Source organism: Pistacia vera, unplaced genomic scaffold, assembly GCF_008641045.1.
Source record: "Pistacia vera cultivar Batoury unplaced genomic scaffold, PisVer_v2 Contig314, whole genome shotgun sequence".
NCBI classification, from domain to species: Eukaryota; Viridiplantae; Streptophyta; class Magnoliopsida; order Sapindales; family Anacardiaceae; genus Pistacia; species Pistacia vera.
In genome coordinates, this window is record NW_022196129.1 from 376,002 (window position 1) to 394,928 (window position 18,927).

General features: G+C 36.7%; 1 long non-coding RNA gene across 1 annotated transcript; it reads right to left on the reverse strand.

Moving 5' to 3' along the window:
* Nucleotides 1-13,438: 13,438 nt before the first annotated feature.
* Nucleotides 13,439-15,659, reverse strand: LOC116136459. Its single transcript, XR_004129037.1, has 5 exons — nucleotides 15,589-15,659; nucleotides 15,371-15,497; nucleotides 15,208-15,254; nucleotides 13,731-14,522; nucleotides 13,439-13,619 (listed from the first exon to the last, which is right to left on the reverse strand). It is a non-coding gene; the product is annotated as an uncharacterized LOC116136459 (long non-coding RNA).
* Nucleotides 15,660-18,927: the final 3,268 nt, after the last annotated feature.

An 18,927-nucleotide genomic window follows, 5' to 3' on the forward strand; every position in this document is an offset into this window, starting at 1 on the left:
GCGATACTACACACTACCAGTATGATTAGGAGCCTACGAGTCACACACATAGAAGATAATTTAAAACCAGTTTAGAAGAAGGGCATTTTCGTCTTTTTAGGCAAAAGGGTATTTTGGTAATTTCACAGTGCAATTAAATTTGCTGAAGTCATAGCCTTTATTTAATTTGATGTTAAAAATAAGTAAGTGAGATTACGTTTAAATATGTGTTTGCATATATTTAAATAAATTATCATTATTGTATATATATATTGAATTTAATTGAGATAATGATAAATTAAAATTAAAATATCTTAAAAAGGATGTTTGGATACAAGGGGTATATTGAATTTAATTGAGATAATGATAAATTAAAATTAAAATATCTTAAAAGGGATGTTTGGATACAAGGGATGTTTGGGTAGAGCTCAAGCCTATTCCATGATGGAATAGGTTAAAGTATGCACTATATAAGTGCAAACTTTGTGAAAATAAATTGATATTCATTTCAATGACATAAAAAACAAAAGTTCCAGCCCCTTTGACATTTCTCTCACGCCAGTTTTGCTTTTTGCTAAAAATCAAATACACTTTGATTTCTTATTGGTTCTTAAAGGCTAAAGAGGATCTAGCAAATCCCTCTTTAGTTCCTTTAGGTTATCTTCATGTGGACTACACCGGTTCGATCCTACACTTGGGTCGGTAGCGAAATACGCTCAGAGACAAGTTGGAGGAGCCTCCAAACGTGCATATGATTTCTTAAACTCTAAACTGATTTTCTACAGATTCTTATTTTATATATAAACTGTAAATTTGTGCCCTGATCTTGGTTCTATAGAATGATCCATGTCGTAAATATTTTTGTTTTTCGCTACGCAACTGGATCGTTTACTAACAGAAAAATCATACACAACATCTGCCCCCGCCCTTTCTTCTTCCATCCTCGCGATAGCCCAAGATTGCTTGACGAACGAAGGGTCAAGATTCACTGTAGATCGACGGCTACAATTAAACCCCACCCTTTCGTCTTCCATGCAAACCACTATAAAAGGTGGCGAAGTCCTCAGAATGCTCATTCAATCCATGAAAATTCTCTGACGTCTTTGTCCACTTTGTTGTTGTTTCGTCATCGCCACGGTGCTCCTTCCAGTGAGTTTTTGAACTTCTTTCGTCCCAGTAAGGTTCTTTTCCCTTTCCTTACACGTTTTTCCAGTTTTTGTGTTAAAGGGTGGCTAATGTCATGGCCACATTGGATGTTCTAGGGCTTTCGTAGGGTTTTTAAATACGTCTCCGGCGGGTCTGCGTTTAAGGAGGGTTTAATGCGATAGCCACCAGAACCTGGGGTAGGTCACCTGCGTTCGTTGTGTGGTGCAAGCTATCTTGGGTGCCTGAACTAAAAGCAAATGTGAAATGGTCGCCGAATTTTTTGAACTCTGACACATGTTTGCTTCTGTTTTAGGCACCTAGAAGCGAGCTAAAACCATGTCTTCTTCCAGCAATCACACAATTGACCACATGCTCGATTCGCCTGCAGGCTTGGCAATCCTTGGGGATTCAACTCCTGAGGTTTCCGAGAAAATTGTGGCACGAAGCTTGGACTCTGACATGGCAGGCTCTTTCGACCGTGCCTTGATACAGTTGGCTCAACCTGTGCGGTCTCCAGCCCATAGGCTATGAAGAGAGCCACAATCCTCGATTATCGTCGAGGATCTAGAATGCATAAGAGTAGTCTATGTGTCGCAGCTTAATTTGATGGCCCCGAGAGATATTTCTTGAAAGAATCCCCCGCCTAGATGGGTGGCGACCCCTAAGACTTTCCTGAGATGTGGGGTATCCATTCTCCCTCATCATTTTATTGACAACATGCTAAAGCGGTTCAACATCGTTCCCCTCTAGCTTTCCATAAATTCCTACATAATTATTATCGCTATATATTACGTAGATGATCTCTGAGTTGGACGAGTAATCCATCAAGGAGCTCGTCCATCTATATAGGCTCAAAAAAGGGCAAGACCAGACATACTATCTTTCAAAGGCGAGGAAGGTACATTTCAATAGGTTGGTCGATGTCCTGAAGAAGGTCCCGCACTGGGACTCACAATTTTTCTTCTATGAAGCCCGGGAGACTGGTGTCTTCACCTCGGAAGCGAGTAAGATATTGACTTACCGTACGTGCGAGGATCACTTTCGAGCTTTGTGTTCCAACTAACCAAGTTGCTTTGTTTTGAAGTTAACATTGAACATAACTATCTCCCTGTCACAAGCTTGTAGAGGCTTCGGCATTTCAGTGACCTTCCTGACGGACAACATAACGTTAACGAGATCGTTACGCTCCCCCACCTGTGAGCATACAGCTTCTGTCGGGACGACACGAGATTTCCTACGATTTTAGAAAAAGGTTAAGATATCGTTTGCTCGCACTTTTTACTGTGCAGATAAGTCACTTACTGCTTGTTACTTTCTTAAAGAGATGTGGGTCGAGAAACCCAAAGGCCTTAAGAAGAAGACGGCAGCTCCGGCGGCTACCAAGAAGACAGCAGCTGCTTTGGCGATGAAGTGGCCCACTGATGTCGCCGATGTGAAGCATGCCGGTGGTGAGCTTGGGGAGGGTCCAAGAGTAGAAAAACCCGTGACTGCTCCAAAGGCAGCAGGTAGAAAGAGTGTTTCTGAGCCCCAAAAGAGGCTGGCGAAGAAAACTCCAGAGCTTAGTAGAAGCTCAGGGGGAAATTGAAGGCACCCGAGCAACGCGATAACTCAAGTAAGAAGAAAGCAATCAAGCCTCTAAGGGCCTCGGGCAAACAAAAGGTGTCCAAGCAGCAGGGTGGCTAGGGCAAAGAGGTCGCCGCGCAGGCTGGCGACCTAAAGAAAACAGCAGCCAAGGAGTTGGCCAAGAAGAAGTCTGCTCCTATGGGCGAGGCTGGTGCTATCGGGGGGAGTAAATCCAGCTCATCCCGCTCAAAGAGCAAGAAGATGGATGAAGCGGCCCAAGCTGCGGTCGACACTCTTATCGATCAACTGCCTAACCATATTAGCATTGGGGTCACAGCAGCTAGGGATGGATTCACTCTGCGAACCTTCGTGACCATCAGAGATGCTGCTCCAACTGATATGTTGGCCTTGGTGTGCAGCTACATGGCGAAGGTACCAGTAGTTTGCTCCCCTTTTGTTTTATCATTGCATGCTATCTTTGCTTCTTGTTAACTTTCCATCTTGTCACCCTTTTCTCTGTTTTTTTGTTAGGTTACCATGGCGAGCAGGCTTTTTTATGAGGAGTGTTATACCACTTTAGAGGGCACTCACAAAGGATGGAAATTATCAGAGACGGTGAAAGAAGACACTCTAATTAGAGTCGAGGTTGCAGAGAAAGATAGGGCGGCCAACCAGGCTGAGCTCGAATGGCTTAGGGGGAAAATGGCGAGATTTGGGGTCAAGGAAAGAGAGTTCCTTGACAAGCTTAAAACAAGCATGGTTGAAGCTAAGGCAGTGGAAGCCGAGAAGAATTTGGCATAGCAACGAAATGCTAATAACAAGTTAAACTCCAAGCTTTTCTCAGCTTAGAAGGTCGCCTCAGACTAGGAGACCAAATCTAAGCAGTCCTCGCTTGACCGTGCCCAGGAGGTAGAAGGTCAATGAAAAGCCAAAGATGAGGCCGGGCAACTCAAGCTTCAAATTGAGGAGCTAAACGAGACCATCACTACTCGGGCCTGGCAGACGTTGGTCTTCCTCGTGCAGAAGTTATTGGAAGCCCACCCCTCGATCGACTTCTCTTTCCTGCTGCAAGCTTACCAAAAGGAAGTCGAGAGGATGAAGGTTGAAGCCCAAGGAATGGTCTTCATGTACTTGGATGACTCCGAGGATGATAGTGAGGGCCAAGAAGAGGTCGAGGAGGGAAAAGAGGAGATCGGACTCAAGCTGGAAGTCGAGGATCCGGCTCCCCTATCTACAGTTCTGCCGAGCGAGGCTCCCAACTTTGGAGAAATTGATGATGCCCCTTCCATTGAAGAATCGTTTCTTCTCGTCGGTACCAAGCTCCTTGGTCCAGCGGAGAATGACCCCCCTACTCCCCCAGCTGTTTGAAGCATCATACATTTTTTTGTCTTTTGTTATTATTTTTCTTCTCTTTTTTTTTTTTTTTTTAAGAATGTAATAGAATTTCATTAATGAAAAAGGAATTTCTCAGTATGCCCTTATCGAGTAGCGATTATTATATTTCTGTGGAGTCATTTCATTCATCCTAGTTTGACTTGTAATAGAAGATCCGAATTCACTCTAAGTTATGCATAGCTCGCTTCTTGACGCGCTTTTTCGAATGTGTGCAAGGAAATCTTTTGCGACAAGCAACTCCAATTCCGGATCAATTGTCCGCTTTGAATTTTAGTCATCTGCCTAAGGCCGATTTCCTTCGATGCTTGAATTTTTTTTTTCAAATTTAACTTCGTCGATTCATAACGTTTCATCACTACAAGGAAATAGACCTTTCTTGACAAAAAATTTGACAGAATCTCTTGACTATTTTCCTTGACAACTTCTTGACTGTTTTTTAACTGTCAAGGATTTGAGACAATACTTGACTATTTTAGCTAATCCTTGACTGTTATTAACTATCAAGGATCGTGTAAAAATTAAGAGGTGCAATTTAATTCATTGACTGTTATAGTCTTAATAAACACTGTGAAGGATAAAGTTAAAAAAAAAAAAAAAAATTCTGAAATTTGGCTCCAAGGCTTCCCACCCTAAAATTTGCTAAGGCAAAATTTTCCGCCCAAACCAAAACACACAAGTCCCTTGCCGTCATTGTCAACACTCAAAACCCATTTTCCCCTAAAATTCTACGAAGTCAAAAATAGGGCAAGAAAACTGCCGCCAAAAACCGAAGTGTCTTCCTCCCAAACCTCTCCCACCCAAATCTCCTCTACTAAACTAATCAGAGCCCATAAACCCTAAATCTCCTCCACTAAATCACCCAAGTTTCTTCCACTAAATCGTCGAAATCTCTTCCCCTGAGTCGCCAAAATCTCTTCCCCTAAGTCACTAAAATCTCCTCCATCGATTGTTTATGATGTTCCTAGTAGTAGCAACAATCAATGAAGTCGTCACTTCGCCACCTTCGCTGCCGCAAACCATCACCGGTAAGATTGTTATTTTCTTCCTAAAATCTTTTCATGCCTTCACTAAACTTGGGTGAGATTAATACATGCATTGATGTTGTCTTTTGATTTAATGTGAGAATAATTTCACACTGTGAGAAATCTTTTCATGTCTTTGAATATGCGCTGTACAGAGTCTTAACTTGGATATTTGTGGTTTATGCTGGAAGCAGCCCAACGGGCCTTCATTTACACCTTAAATGGTCACACCTAAAAACCAAGTATGAGAAGAGAAGGCAATACATATCATTAAAGGTCAACGATGTTTGGACGTAAACGCATGTATCCAAATTAATGTATTGGTGAGAAATGATTAATCATAAAAAGCTAGCACTGGCCAAGGGTAATATGGTCATTCATCATTATTGAATTGATATATTTATATATTTATTGGATTGGATTCAATAATGGGCCAATATATATTTATTTGATTGGATTCAATATTGGACCAATATATGTATATAAAATGGGATTAAGTTAAATGGTGTGCCTTGATTATAAATTTGTTTAGATCAGGGACTCAATTTAAGTTTAAATTGTTTCAAGGACTTGGAAAGATTATTGAAATTGTATTAAGGAGTTAATAACAATTTCAAAATTGCAAAAAAAGTCCAACTATAAATATGCACTTATAATCCCATTTAACCTAACTTTTGCATTATTTCTTCTCACCCAAAAAAGGCCAAAAAAGTTTCTCTGTTCTTCATCTTGTGGTGGATACACTTTAAGGATTCTTCATAAATTTTTAAGATCTTTCATCTCCAATCAAAGCTACAAAGGGTTGAAAAGCTTTAAAGGAATAATTCCACCCTATTTGTCTTAATTTCATGCCATGTGAATCTTACTTCATTTATACACCATTTTTCCACCATTGTACCCCTAATAAGCCTGTTTTCTTTCACTTTATTTTGTCGTAGCTTAGAGGCTCCTGAAAGGAGAGGCAACTAGAAGAAAATTTGCTAGATTTACACCAAAGCATAGATGAGAGTATGATGGTTTTCATACGAAGGTACCATCTTGAGGTCCGAAGCTTGGGACTTTCAATGCCAATACTGCATTGAGCAGTCTTAAGGATCGAGGTACGAAATAATAAGGTATGTAGAAGCCCACGCAAGCACTATCCTAAGAATTATGCGAAAGCGTACGAAAAGGTTAAATTATTACTACAAAAAAGGAAGAATATAAGAGGAAGATACAATTAGAAGATTTGGGGAGGAAGAAGGAAGAAACAAGACCTAGACAGTCTACTGTGTGGCTTCTACTGGACAATCGACCTCCAAACTCAAGATTGTATTTGAGTAATAAGAACTGAAAGCTTGCCTCATACACACCATTGACTGAGAGTAGGAAGTAAACAAGCCGAGTTTTTGGCTTATCGAGGTCGACTCATTTTCTACAGTACCGAATGCGAGTTCGAGCTTGAGCTTGGCAAGCCTGAGGAATCGAGCTCATGCTCGATACTACAAAGTGGGGCTCAAGCTCCATCTAAGCTTGAGAATTTTTGTCTCTATTTGAGCTCGGCTCGAGCTCGAACTCAAATACAATCTCTCAACAAAATGTAGTCCATTTTCCTAGTTTCCCAATCTCACAAACACAAGAACAAAACACTGCTATGAATCATTTCCAAGTTACCATACTTGATTAAATCTCAAGGGTCCAAAAAACTCCTTTTCCAACTAAGAATTTTTTATCTCATATTTGGTAAGATCAAAATGTCTCAAATATGTAACAAGTACTGGATTATATTGATATAAATGAAGGTTGATAATGTATTATATGAATCTTCAAAAGCCTAAAACTTTTTAACTTTACCATATAGTCCCTTTCAATTTCATGCAATAAAATCTTTAAAAATAAAAATAAAATGCAGTAATTTTGATGACCTAAATCAAGTAAAATAACCCAAATCAATTAGTCTAATTAGACTTCCTTCTTTCATTAAATTCCTTATTAATTATCCTTCCATATGACAAAACTCCAATTAAACACTCTTAAACACTAGATTTTGGATTCTCACTTCTCCACTAAAGATCGCCATTTGATCATGACTCAAAATGGGCAAGCAAGTCAAGTCTATTTTTCCTAAACAATTTTGGAATTGGTTTCTCTATTCCTAAACAATTTCGTACTTCCTTTAATTTCAGTCTCATTACTATTTATATTCTCTCATACTATTTTCTTTTCGGAAGATATGGGGAAGAAAAAGAAGATTGCATATTGTAAACTTTCCCAATAAAATAATTTGAAGAGATTCTTCAGACGAGATTAATTCAAAACTATCATTTGATTTTACCATCCACCATGCAGAGGGGATGGACTAAAGGTGGGCAGGGATCGGCCCAACAGGGCGTGGGTCTGGGCTCGATTGTCCCATTGGGACCAGTCTTTCATGGGTCCCACATCCATGAAAAATATTAGGGACCAGATTGATCCTAGGCCCGTAGGATCGGTCTTGGGACTGATCCCACGGGCCTAAATAATTTTATTTGCCCCCTATATTTTTTTTATCTATTTAGGGATTTAATCAAAATTTTATAAGGGGGTTTAATGTAATTTTTAGGGGTAATTTGTAAATTTTTAATTAATTAAACATAAATGAATAATTAAATGTTAATGAATATATAATGACTTAATTCTTAATTAGTTATAAATTTAGGGTATTTTTAATTTAAACTTTAAGGAGATAATAATAATTTAATTTTAAGTTTTAACGTAAATATAATATCCACACAATCACAAATAAACAATTAAATAAATTTAATTTTAATAAATTATTAATTTTCATCATCAATAATATTTACATCCTCCAAATCAATGTTTTTGAAAAGGTTAAGTAGTTCGGGTTCTATAGGGTGTTACTGATCTCTTATGTCGGCACGAGTCCAATCCCGTAAACATGTTATGACTTCAACCATCTCATTTTTTAAAGAACATCTTCTCTCTTCAACAATGCGGTCACTAATTGAGAATGCTAACTTTGATGCAATTGTCGAAACTGACGCAGATAAAATGGCATGTGCCATTTGGGCTACTATAGGGAATTGACTTGTATTGTTGTTTCACCATTGAAGCACATTCATCTCACACTTCTCCTTCATGATCATGTAGGATATGTCCATTTGTAGGTATCAATGTAGCTCATTTGGTCCAAGTTGTCTATACGAGTTGCTACTTCCACCACCACCGTTGTCGCGTTCCACAAACCTCCAAATGCTCAATCCTTGCCATCCCTGGTCTTCATCAAGGTCCTGTTGCTTGTCTTTGCTGGCGCTAGATGCTCTAATGTGCCTAGTCTGATACAAAGAAAAAAAGCTTCCAATTTTCTGTTAAATTCTATCAAATAAGAATTATAGGCATATTGTAAATTATGGCCTATCTAAGCGACCGTACAATTAAATACGCTTGATTTAATTCTACAATCTACAATAAGATCTAATCCATATAAGAATTGAATATCTAACCAATATTTCCGGTATTTTTTTTTTCCATTGCAACAACAATGTTTCAAAAATCTTCATTATATCTATATGTAGCAAAAGTTGTAGAAATTCGAAGTAAAACATCTAACACTACATTAGTAGTAGAATAATAACTACTACTTAATAAATTGGTGGAATCATAAAAAACTTTAAGAAACAAAAAAAAATAGCTCGGAAACCATCCGATCAGATTCGTTGACGACTTCCTCCGAATAGTTCTTCTTGTTGAAGAACTTTGTAATTTGTCTTGCGTATAGCTTTTTCAAACATCAAGTACGTGGAGTTCTAACAGATAGGCATGTCCGTACATGCCTTCTTTGGTTGAATCGGCAAAATCCTCTTGGCTACAATATTTGCAAAATTCAGTCCATCTTGAATTGTTATAGGCCATGAATTCGATAGTCGCGCACACCCTTTCAATCCTCGAATGTATAGGTTTTAAACCTGCTTTAACAATCAAATTGATGATGTGGTAAGCACATCTCTAGCGAAAAAAATTTCCTTCACCATGCAGATCCAATCTCTTTTCAAATAAAAAAATTGTCGAGGTGTTAGCAGCTGTATTATCAAGCGTTAGCACCACAACTCTCTCAGATAATAAATATTCTTGCAAAACTCCAATAATTGTAAAATAAATAGTTTTAGCACTGTGTTTTTCATATAATGCTTTAAAACCTATCAATTTTTGTTGTAAATGCCAACCATGATCTAAATAATGTATTGTGACACTCAAAAAAATTATTTTTGATCTAGCAGCTCATATATCTGAAGTAAGTGCAATAGATATATTCCTAAAATTTTGAAATTCTTTTTTAAGTTTTTTTTTTTTTTATCATAAAGGTTTTTTATGATCCTTCTAGTTGTAGCTTTACTAAAAGGGGTAAATGCTGGGAAAAAAAAAAAAAGCAGTTTTAATCATTTGAACAAAATAAGGATTTTCAGATAAAGAAATAAGAGAGTTCATAGCACATATGACTTTTGCTATTTTCTCTTGTGTTATGCGTGCATTGTAATTCTATGTTGAGAGAGTTAAGGATTGTGAATTAAAATTAAGTTGAGTTTGAATTTGTCTTCTTAGTGTAGTACTTGAACCTGAACCGGACTGACGGGATTGCTGCATTTGTTGGGGGTGCTTCTTCTCCAGTGTTGCCACATCGTTGAAGTCTTGTTCTCAACGCCGATAATAGTTAAGCAATTACATTCTCTGCACGTCTCTTCCCTCAACCCATTTAGCTTTGGCCGTTTTGATTTAGTGAAGAATTGCCATACCTTGGAGAGACAGCTCTCTTTGACGGACGGGCTGTGGAGTCGCAACTTGCTTATGTTTGACTGGACCCAATCCCGACCATTGGTGGTCGTGGAATTGGAGTTGCTGCCTCTTGAAATGGTGAAAATGGATCAAACGCTTCCATTTATTCAATGGATGGAACGCAAAAACTCATTTGAGGATGATCCTCCAAATGCATAATTTTGAGAATCCATTATGTATGTATAATTAAATAATAAATAATTAAAATGAAAGAAATTGAATAATAATATGAATAATAAATGAAATTGAAAAATGGGAAAAAAATGAATAATATAAATAATAATATGAATAAATGTAAATAGAAATTGAATTGAAGAGAGTTTGAGAATTTGAGTTGAGAGATTGACAGAAGAGAATAGATTAAGAGTTGAGTTGTAAAGAAAATGTGAAATATAGGGGGGTTTTATAGTTGATGTATACCCCTTCCCAACACAACACCCACCCCCCCCCCCCCCCCCCCCCCTCCTCCTCTCACATTCTTGTCACGATCAACTGACGGTTGGCTTCAATGGTCATGTGATCTTGTTGAGCAGCCAACGGTCAATTCATATATTTTTTTATAATATCAATTTAGCCCTTATATTTATTGTAAATATTAAAATAGGAGGGGTTTTGTAATTTGCAAAGGGGCATTTAAAAAAAAAAAATTGGGCCCGGGCCCTCCTCCACGTTTTGGGCCAGGTTTATGGACCGAACCCCCTTGGTTAGTCTTGCCTGAGTTTTGGATGGGCTTTTTGGGTCCCGTCCCAAATGCCCACCTCTAGGATGGACAAACCAAACGATTATCCTATCGATTATTCGAAGAGGAAGTACACTGTTATATTTTTGTTTGACCCTAAAAGAGAATATAACATTAAGATTGTGAGAGGCTCATCGAATTCGATATGGAAATAGGATGTAACGCCCCACTTGAGGTACGTAGTAAATTATGTTGTATGTGTGAATGTTTATTGTTTTGCTCTTTTTTGAGATTGTATATTGTTAATATTGTTTGGTTGCCCTGAAATTGTAAAGACTTGGCGAAATCTTGGTGTTACAGACTTCGCCAGGGTGAAGAATAATCTTCGCCGCGGCAACAAGGTTCTGAAACCAAAGAGGTAGGTTTTGTAATTTTTCGTCAGGGCGAAGAAAGATTCTTTGCCGAATAAAATGTATAGTGAGTTTCTAGAGAATTCTTTCCATAGAGGCAAAATGACCTTTCTACCCTTAGTTAGCAGGAAAAGTGGGGAGTAAAATGTAAGAGAATTTTATGGAGAATATGTTAGAGTGGGGGTGTGATTGTAATGATTTAAAGGACAAGGATGGAATTTCCAAGGATAAGCAAGGGCAATATGGGAATGAATGAAGAAAGTTTGAGCTAACAAGGAGATAAGCTTCATAAACCCTTCATTCATTCTTCTTCCACCGCCTCTTCCATTCTCCATTTCCTCTCAACTCTTCCTTCAATCTTTCAAGGATCTTTGAGGGTTTTTAGTTGGATCTTGGTAGAACATTAATCTAAAGCATCCTAAGGTAATGATTCTTGCTTTAGATGTGAAGTTTTGAAGATATTTGTATATTAAACTCTTATGGTGTTATTGTTTAAAGGGTAGAGAAGAGACAAGTATTTTAAAGGAAGGGAAAGTGCAAGTGTGATCTCTCCATTGTAAGGTAAGTAAATTCATCCCAAGTTGAACTTTGAGAAAACTTTTGAGTAGAGATTAAGTAGAGATTTACTTATGCATGTGTATGATATATTGAGAAATTGGGTTGAGATGAGTATTTGTTGTATTGTTTTTGAATACACTTCATTGATGAGAAGTGTTAATATGTGATGAATATGTGATGAGAGGATGTAGTTTGAAATGAAGTTGGAGGAGATTGAGTAATTTCTTTGGGAGTGCTCTTTTATGACAAGAATCATAGTTATGTGAGGGAGTTTCCTCCCATTTTGGATGGATCAAGAGAGAGATAGAACTATAGATAAAGTAGAGTGTATGTATGCACACTAGATGTTTGATGAAATGTCATGGGTAGTAAACCTTAATTCTTGCAGCATTGCATGTTGGCATTTCATGAGTGTATTAGTGGAGAAGATTAATTGTGCATTGAGAAGTGGCTTGAGAAAGAGTAGAGAACTTTGTGGATGAACTACTCTAAGAGTAGAGAGAATAAGAAAAACACTAAAAACGGGTTGATGCTTTGTGATCTCCACTCGGTAGATATTCAAACGGGTTGGTGCTTTGTGATCTCCACCCGAAAGTTATGAAAAGCGGGTTGGTGCTTTGTGATCTCCACCTGAAAGTCACGAAGAGTGAGATGGTGCTGTGTGAACTCCACTCGACCGTGCCTCCGGTAAGATGAGGTCGTGACATATAGCAGAAGTTAAGTAAAGAGAGTTGTGTAAAAGATGAGAATTATAAGGAAAGAATTAAGAGAAAGAGTTACGGGAACAGTCGAGTAGAGGATTTACTTACTGAGCATTATTTCGTGCTCACCCCGTTGTTTTTCTTTGTAGTTGCAGGATCTAGGTGAGAACGCGGTTGGACGGGCGCCAGCAAGCGAGGAGCAATAGTTACACTGTCCGCTGTTTTAATGACATTTTGTAAATGATACTTTTATTTTGTATAAAGAATATTTATATGTAATAAAAGGAAATTTTGAGCCCATTTACTTTTGTTAATATAAATGTATTCTACTTAATATATTTTTATAAATACCCCAGTATAAAGCAGTTATTACATAGGATTTTTGGATGAATATGAATAGAACTCAAGTGAACTATATATCAAAATATGAATAGAACTCTAGCTTCAAACTTGCAATGAAAATTAAGATACAGTAAATACAAAATACTAAGTGTTTGAAAGAAAGGATGTGCTTTCAGTTCGCCGGATTGGTACTGCAAGCCTTGAAACATGCAACATTGATTTCGCCGTAACCACTCTGTTTTTTCATTTCTGCAGCCAAAGCCAATTCAGTTAGTTTCTCTTTTTTCCATTTCAAGCTTGGGGGAAACTTTCTTCATAATTCATATACTTCATAGCTAATTTAAGAGATGCTAGTTTAATCTTCAATTATACATACCATTGTTGCACAAAATTGAGCCAAAGGTAATAATAAAGGTAACAACATCGTGCTCCAAAAGGATGAAGAAAACTACAAATTGAAAACTACAAAATAGGCCCATATATAAATTGTAGGCTGGGCAACAAAACTCAAGTAGAATATCTAAACTGGAAAAACTCCAAAAAGTTTTAACATGTTCATGGATATATACAACTCGGCAAAATTCAAATAATAAAAAGATCTTGATCCATTATTTTACAATACATAATCTGGAAACAATCTGGATAATTTCTCCTCCTCAGGTTGTAATTTCTCAAGCTTGATCTATATTATAAAATGAAAACATGAAAACAGGCCCACAAATATGTCAATTACAACCATCTAGAAACAGAATAATATTATTCTAATCTTCAATTACAACTCATATGATATATATCTAACGTTGGTGATAATATTCAAAACAAACAATTCTCAGCATCTCCATGTTCAAATAAACCAAGCAAAACAAGAACAAATAACAGAAATCCAATTCAGAAAATTTTAAAGAAAGGACATGTGTCTGCCTGCTGCCACAGCCAATGAGTGAAGGGAGAAGGATCAAACAATCTCTTGATTTCCAACTGAAGGGATAGGAATCTTAATCTCCACTGGTTGCTTCTGTTTGTAAAATACAAAACGGGAAAAAAAATAAGTTTACATTAGACTAAAATAAGAGTAACCACTGAATAGGACCAAAATACTTCTAAAATTATCAAAAATGGAACTTACTTTGCTCTTTTTCTTCACTTCATTAATATTGAGACACCAATCACCTTCACATAATAGCATTTGCACTGTTTCGGGAGACAATGAAGCTCGATAAGTGTCAACAACTCTACTTCCAACACTAAAAGTAGCCTGTGAAGCCACCATAATCTGTCGTCACAATAATCTTTTGATTGCTTGAATTCTATAAATATGTCATCACACTAATTTTACTAACACTGTTCAACAATGTCTTCAACTTCTGCTTCTCCATTTCATACACCTTTATACAATCATTTTTACAACTTTTGTGTGAAACATGCCCCAGGTAGGAATCTCATACTTCATCATACTGTTGGAACCCTCTTCCTCCACACCCATAAATGGATGCTCATGCATAAGCACCCAATGGGCAACTAATTCCCTCATTTTCGCCGTGTTGAACTTGCCTATAAGAGCAGGATGACATTTCCTCCAACACTTGAACCGACACGGGGGAAATTAATCTAATGTTGCCTAATGGAAGCTAATCGCCTCACACACCCTTTCAGATTTCTTAAAAATTGGGTAATGCTTCTGGTTGAAGTAATTTGTAATTTGCCCTTACAATGGATACAACTCTACCTTCCTTGAGCCGTCAGGAAGGATCACCTCTTTAAATTTTGTCCAACTAGCAAATGCATTAGCTCTCTTTCTCCTTTGAAGTGGATTGTCATTCTCCTCTTCATTAGCGTTGTGGCCTCATTCAAGTTATGAGGTTCAGCCGGTGAAATTGTATCATTCAATGTCGGTCGGTTGTGTACTAGCTTTTCATACCTGTAATTGAAAAATTCACACCATGCAAATTAAACATAAGATCTCATTATTATAACTTTTATATATATTTAACGTAGCATTAACGAAATATAAAATTGTTATATATATAATTGTAGCATTCAATGTAGCTTAATAATGAGAATTCCTATTAAATAATGTAAATGAAATGGCAGTTGTTCAATCTGCAATTATAAAAGTTCTTTAATTAAATCACCCTAAACCCAAAAGAGCAACATATAATTAACCAAACTGATTGCAATCTAAACATAAAGTATATAATCAATCTTATGGTTGAAGTTGACTCCAATAATTACTCCAATCTGTCAATAAATTTATTATTGTGAAAGTTGGGTTTATTCAATTCAAGGCAGGATTTGATCATGAGATGGAGGGCAAGTAACAGACGCCCAAATACAAACCTTAATTACATGACATATTCGGATATTCCTATTCATTTCTTAAGGACCCAAAATCTCTCCAAAGCAGGGAAATTGTTCACACAAATCCAATAATAATAAACAACAATCGTACATGAAAAACCAAACAAATCAAGCATACACGAGTATAGAACCTTCAATTTTAGCTTAGTAAACAAAAATGGCTATGACTATGAATCACAATTCATAAGGACCGCCAAGAACAAAAATAAAAATAAAGACCAAAATATTGGTAACTAATCAACCACCTCTTTGCTCACTCTCTGAAACAGCCTCAGGAATGCCTTCGAAATATCTGCATTTCATTGATAACACGAGGGTTTAACATCTCATTCCGTGATACATACATACATACATACAAAGTAAAAACTATAACCCAAGGAAAATATAACTAGCATCACTATTTCCCACCTGATATCAGTAATGAGTCTAATGACTAATGAATGTGAACTGTGAAGATCCACTGTCCACTGAACTGATGAGTGATGACATGAAAGTATGAAACAAGTCTATGAACTGTTATGGCCGATGGGTGTGTCTGAAAATAAACATAAAGATTCAGATAACAAACTAATAAACTATAACATTTTCACAAGCATGAAGGAGTTGAAAAAAATTATATTTTATACCTTTGAAGATCGTGTGACAAAGATTCAGAGGCAAACAACTGCAGGCAGTGTTTTTTATCCACTCTATAAAGAGAGCTTCATAAGTTAGAAGGGTATGAAAAATTGATAACTCTCAACCCATTCTCTCTCTATAGTTATTGTAGTTTTTGCAAGAATATTCTTTGGGTAATTATTGTTAATTAATACACATAAAAGGGGGTAAATTAATGAGGTTGGCAAGTCCAACGTCATGAAAATATCTAATTCGTGATAGTACGTTGAACTTAAACGGACTCGATTGACTAACTTAGGCGTCAGAGGGTTCTCGTCAGGAGCACCTTCACTGGTCCCTTAAACTCTGTTGTTGCGTTGTAGGTCGAAGTTCACCTCCTTGACTAAGAGCTAAGGCAAACATTGGTGGACTCCAAGCTAGGAAAAGATTATTTAAGTGGACGACCAAAATCCACCATCAACAATAAATTTTGATGAGCTTGTAGTGTATATATATATATATATATATAATGAGAAGAACTACACATTAGAGTTTATACAATAGTAAAAATGAGTTTGAGATTAGAGTTGAAGAGAAATTATTTCATCTAATTGTATATATTATTTGTCTCTGTATTTTAACAAAGAATAGTCTTATTTGAGTCCACTGGATCTTTTTCTAAAATATATTTAAAATTTTAATTTTTAAATAATAATTTATTTTATCTCTAAAATATCCTCTTTCTAAATCTTCAAGACTTTTATCTTCTTCTGTCTATTATTCTCAAGATGTACTCATCTATGTTACATTCTAGTTGAAGAAAGGATTTTGCTTGCGATTTGGGTTTTCTGATTCAAATGTGTTCTTTTGTCCTAGGACTCCAATAGCCTTTTCCCAGGAGAATCATTTTTATTGTAGGCACAAATACAGTGGGACAAAGAATTGCAGCAAAGTTGAACTACGGATCTAATAACCTTTAAGACTGCCTCTTATTCATCGGACGTTATATACCAGTTAATATTTTTGGTCAACTTATTTTTATTTTTGGTCTGTGTAGATGTAAAAATCTACCTGTACGGAAAGGAGGTTCTGGTCCCGTGAGATTGAGGCCACTAGCGATCCGCTGCAGCTGCACACGTAGAGAAACACACGCGTGAAGCGAACGGGAAACACCGGGGTGGTGTTTGCCGTAGGCACTCTGACGCTCAAGTCAGCAAGGCTGAAAGAGGCTAATATAGTGAGGGCTAAGGAATAAGAGATTACCGGAAGTCTAGTCGGGGACTGTGACTACGGCGAATCAGTGAAACTCTCGAGTAAAGAGTCTCGGGTGTGAAGGTGTAATGTCGATGTCTCTTGTGAGAAGGCTGGCCTCTGCTTATATAGTGGTCGTCTGGTTTCCCAATCCTGATGGGAGCAGGAGTCCTAATATGACTCCGATGTAAACCCTAGAAGAATTAGGATCGTGGTGAGTTGTCTTACCAGTGTCCAAATAGGAAGGTAACTCTGTTTAAGAGAATTCGCTAAGTAGGAAAGTGATCAGGAATAGGAAGGCGTCTTTGAATAGGAGGTTGATTGGGAGTAGGAAAGTACTATGACAGGGCTGTGGGCTCTGGATTCGTCCGTGGACCTAGGAAATGGGCTAGGTTTGAGAGGCTTGTGCCCGCTTGATTTGGGCCGGTTTATACCTCATGTTAAAATAGGACTAACATGGCTTGGGCCTTTACAGGACTGGGCCTGGTCCATCTTCGCTAATGGTCCTATTTCCCTATTTGGACCAAGGACGATTTTTGGCCCTAACAGTCTGAATTAACTAGAAATTAAGTATAACCTTGCTAAATACAAAAGTACCAAAAACCTGTCAAATTTTAGAGCGAGGTTTGGGGAAAAGAACCAATCACCCCTGAAGAATATTTTTGGCACACCGTATTAGATTGAATTAAATTAGATAGGACAGTACAGTGTGTTTGAATTTTGATAAAGTATTGTATTTAACAAATTTATTCATAGCCCTATCAAATTAATTCAATATCCCTCATTTTTAAATGTATTTTCGCTTTGACAAACTTGACATTAATGACATAATAATTTCTAAAATACACTTATTCTCTATTTTATATTTTTATCTTTATCTTTAACATATAAAGTTATAAACCCTAAATCTAAATTTTATAAATCATTGAAACAAATTTTTTTATTAAAATATATTACTATTGCAGTAATCACATAACATGGTGAATTTGAATCTAAAGAAGAAAAAAGAAAAGTTTCAAATTTTAAATTTTAAAATATAATAAAAGTGCTTATAACAATGAGGAATAGTTATCAATTTAACGGGAAATAAAAATCATTTCCCTTATTTACATAGTTAAAAACTTCAAATAATATTTAAATAATCTGAATAAAAATCAATATTTAAATGGATAACTTTTATTATTAATTGAATTATACTTAATTTATATTTATATTTTTAAAATATAAATTTTAAAATATTGAAAAATATTTTTATTTTATCAGATAATTAATTAAAAAATATTATTATGCATTTGTAATATATATAATACTAATAAATTATATTAATATATATTAAAAGTTACAAACCTTACTCACGCAAACATAATGTCTGCACGAGGTTACGAAAGAAGACCCGTGGGGGCCCACGGGTTTGTTTTCCCGCATATTGTTTGGACTAAAAGGTATTTAAAATAATGCAAAGTTTCTCTTTTAAAAAAAAAATGCAGCAATACTGTAGCACAATACTGTGCAATCCCATCTGCCATTTGGGATTGCAAGTTCTCCTCAAGGTTGATATTCTTAACATGCCTCTAGAGACTTCCCCAAAGATTTAGACAAAAATAAGGGTTCGAGAAAATTCTTAGTTTGAAATCTCCTAATTTTAATAAGGATAACCCTGTAATCTGTAAGAAAGGTCATTTTGTCAAGCACCAGCACAGATGATAACTTCAAGTAATGCAGTAGCAGTAGTAGTAGATAGATACATTCTAACTCAAGAAACTAAAGAGCAGTCCAACAACCAAGACTTCAAAGCGTTAAATTACTGAAATAAATTGATTTGAAAGCTTGGAGATAGCACACCAACCATGTATCTCAAAATTTTAGCCTATGAGACCAACAACGTATAAACAATTCAATACTTGCACTCATCCCCCTGTAGACATCAATATATCAAATCTAGATGGCATCCCATCCACCAAACATCCAACCACCATATTGCTTCCCCATTCGCACCCCCAAACACAAAAAACACAAAATTAAATTCCTTCTCTCCGTCATGGTGAGTCAACACATACCACAACCACATTGCGGAGATCGCACATCGCTAGCACTTATAGCTCTTGCACTGGACACTA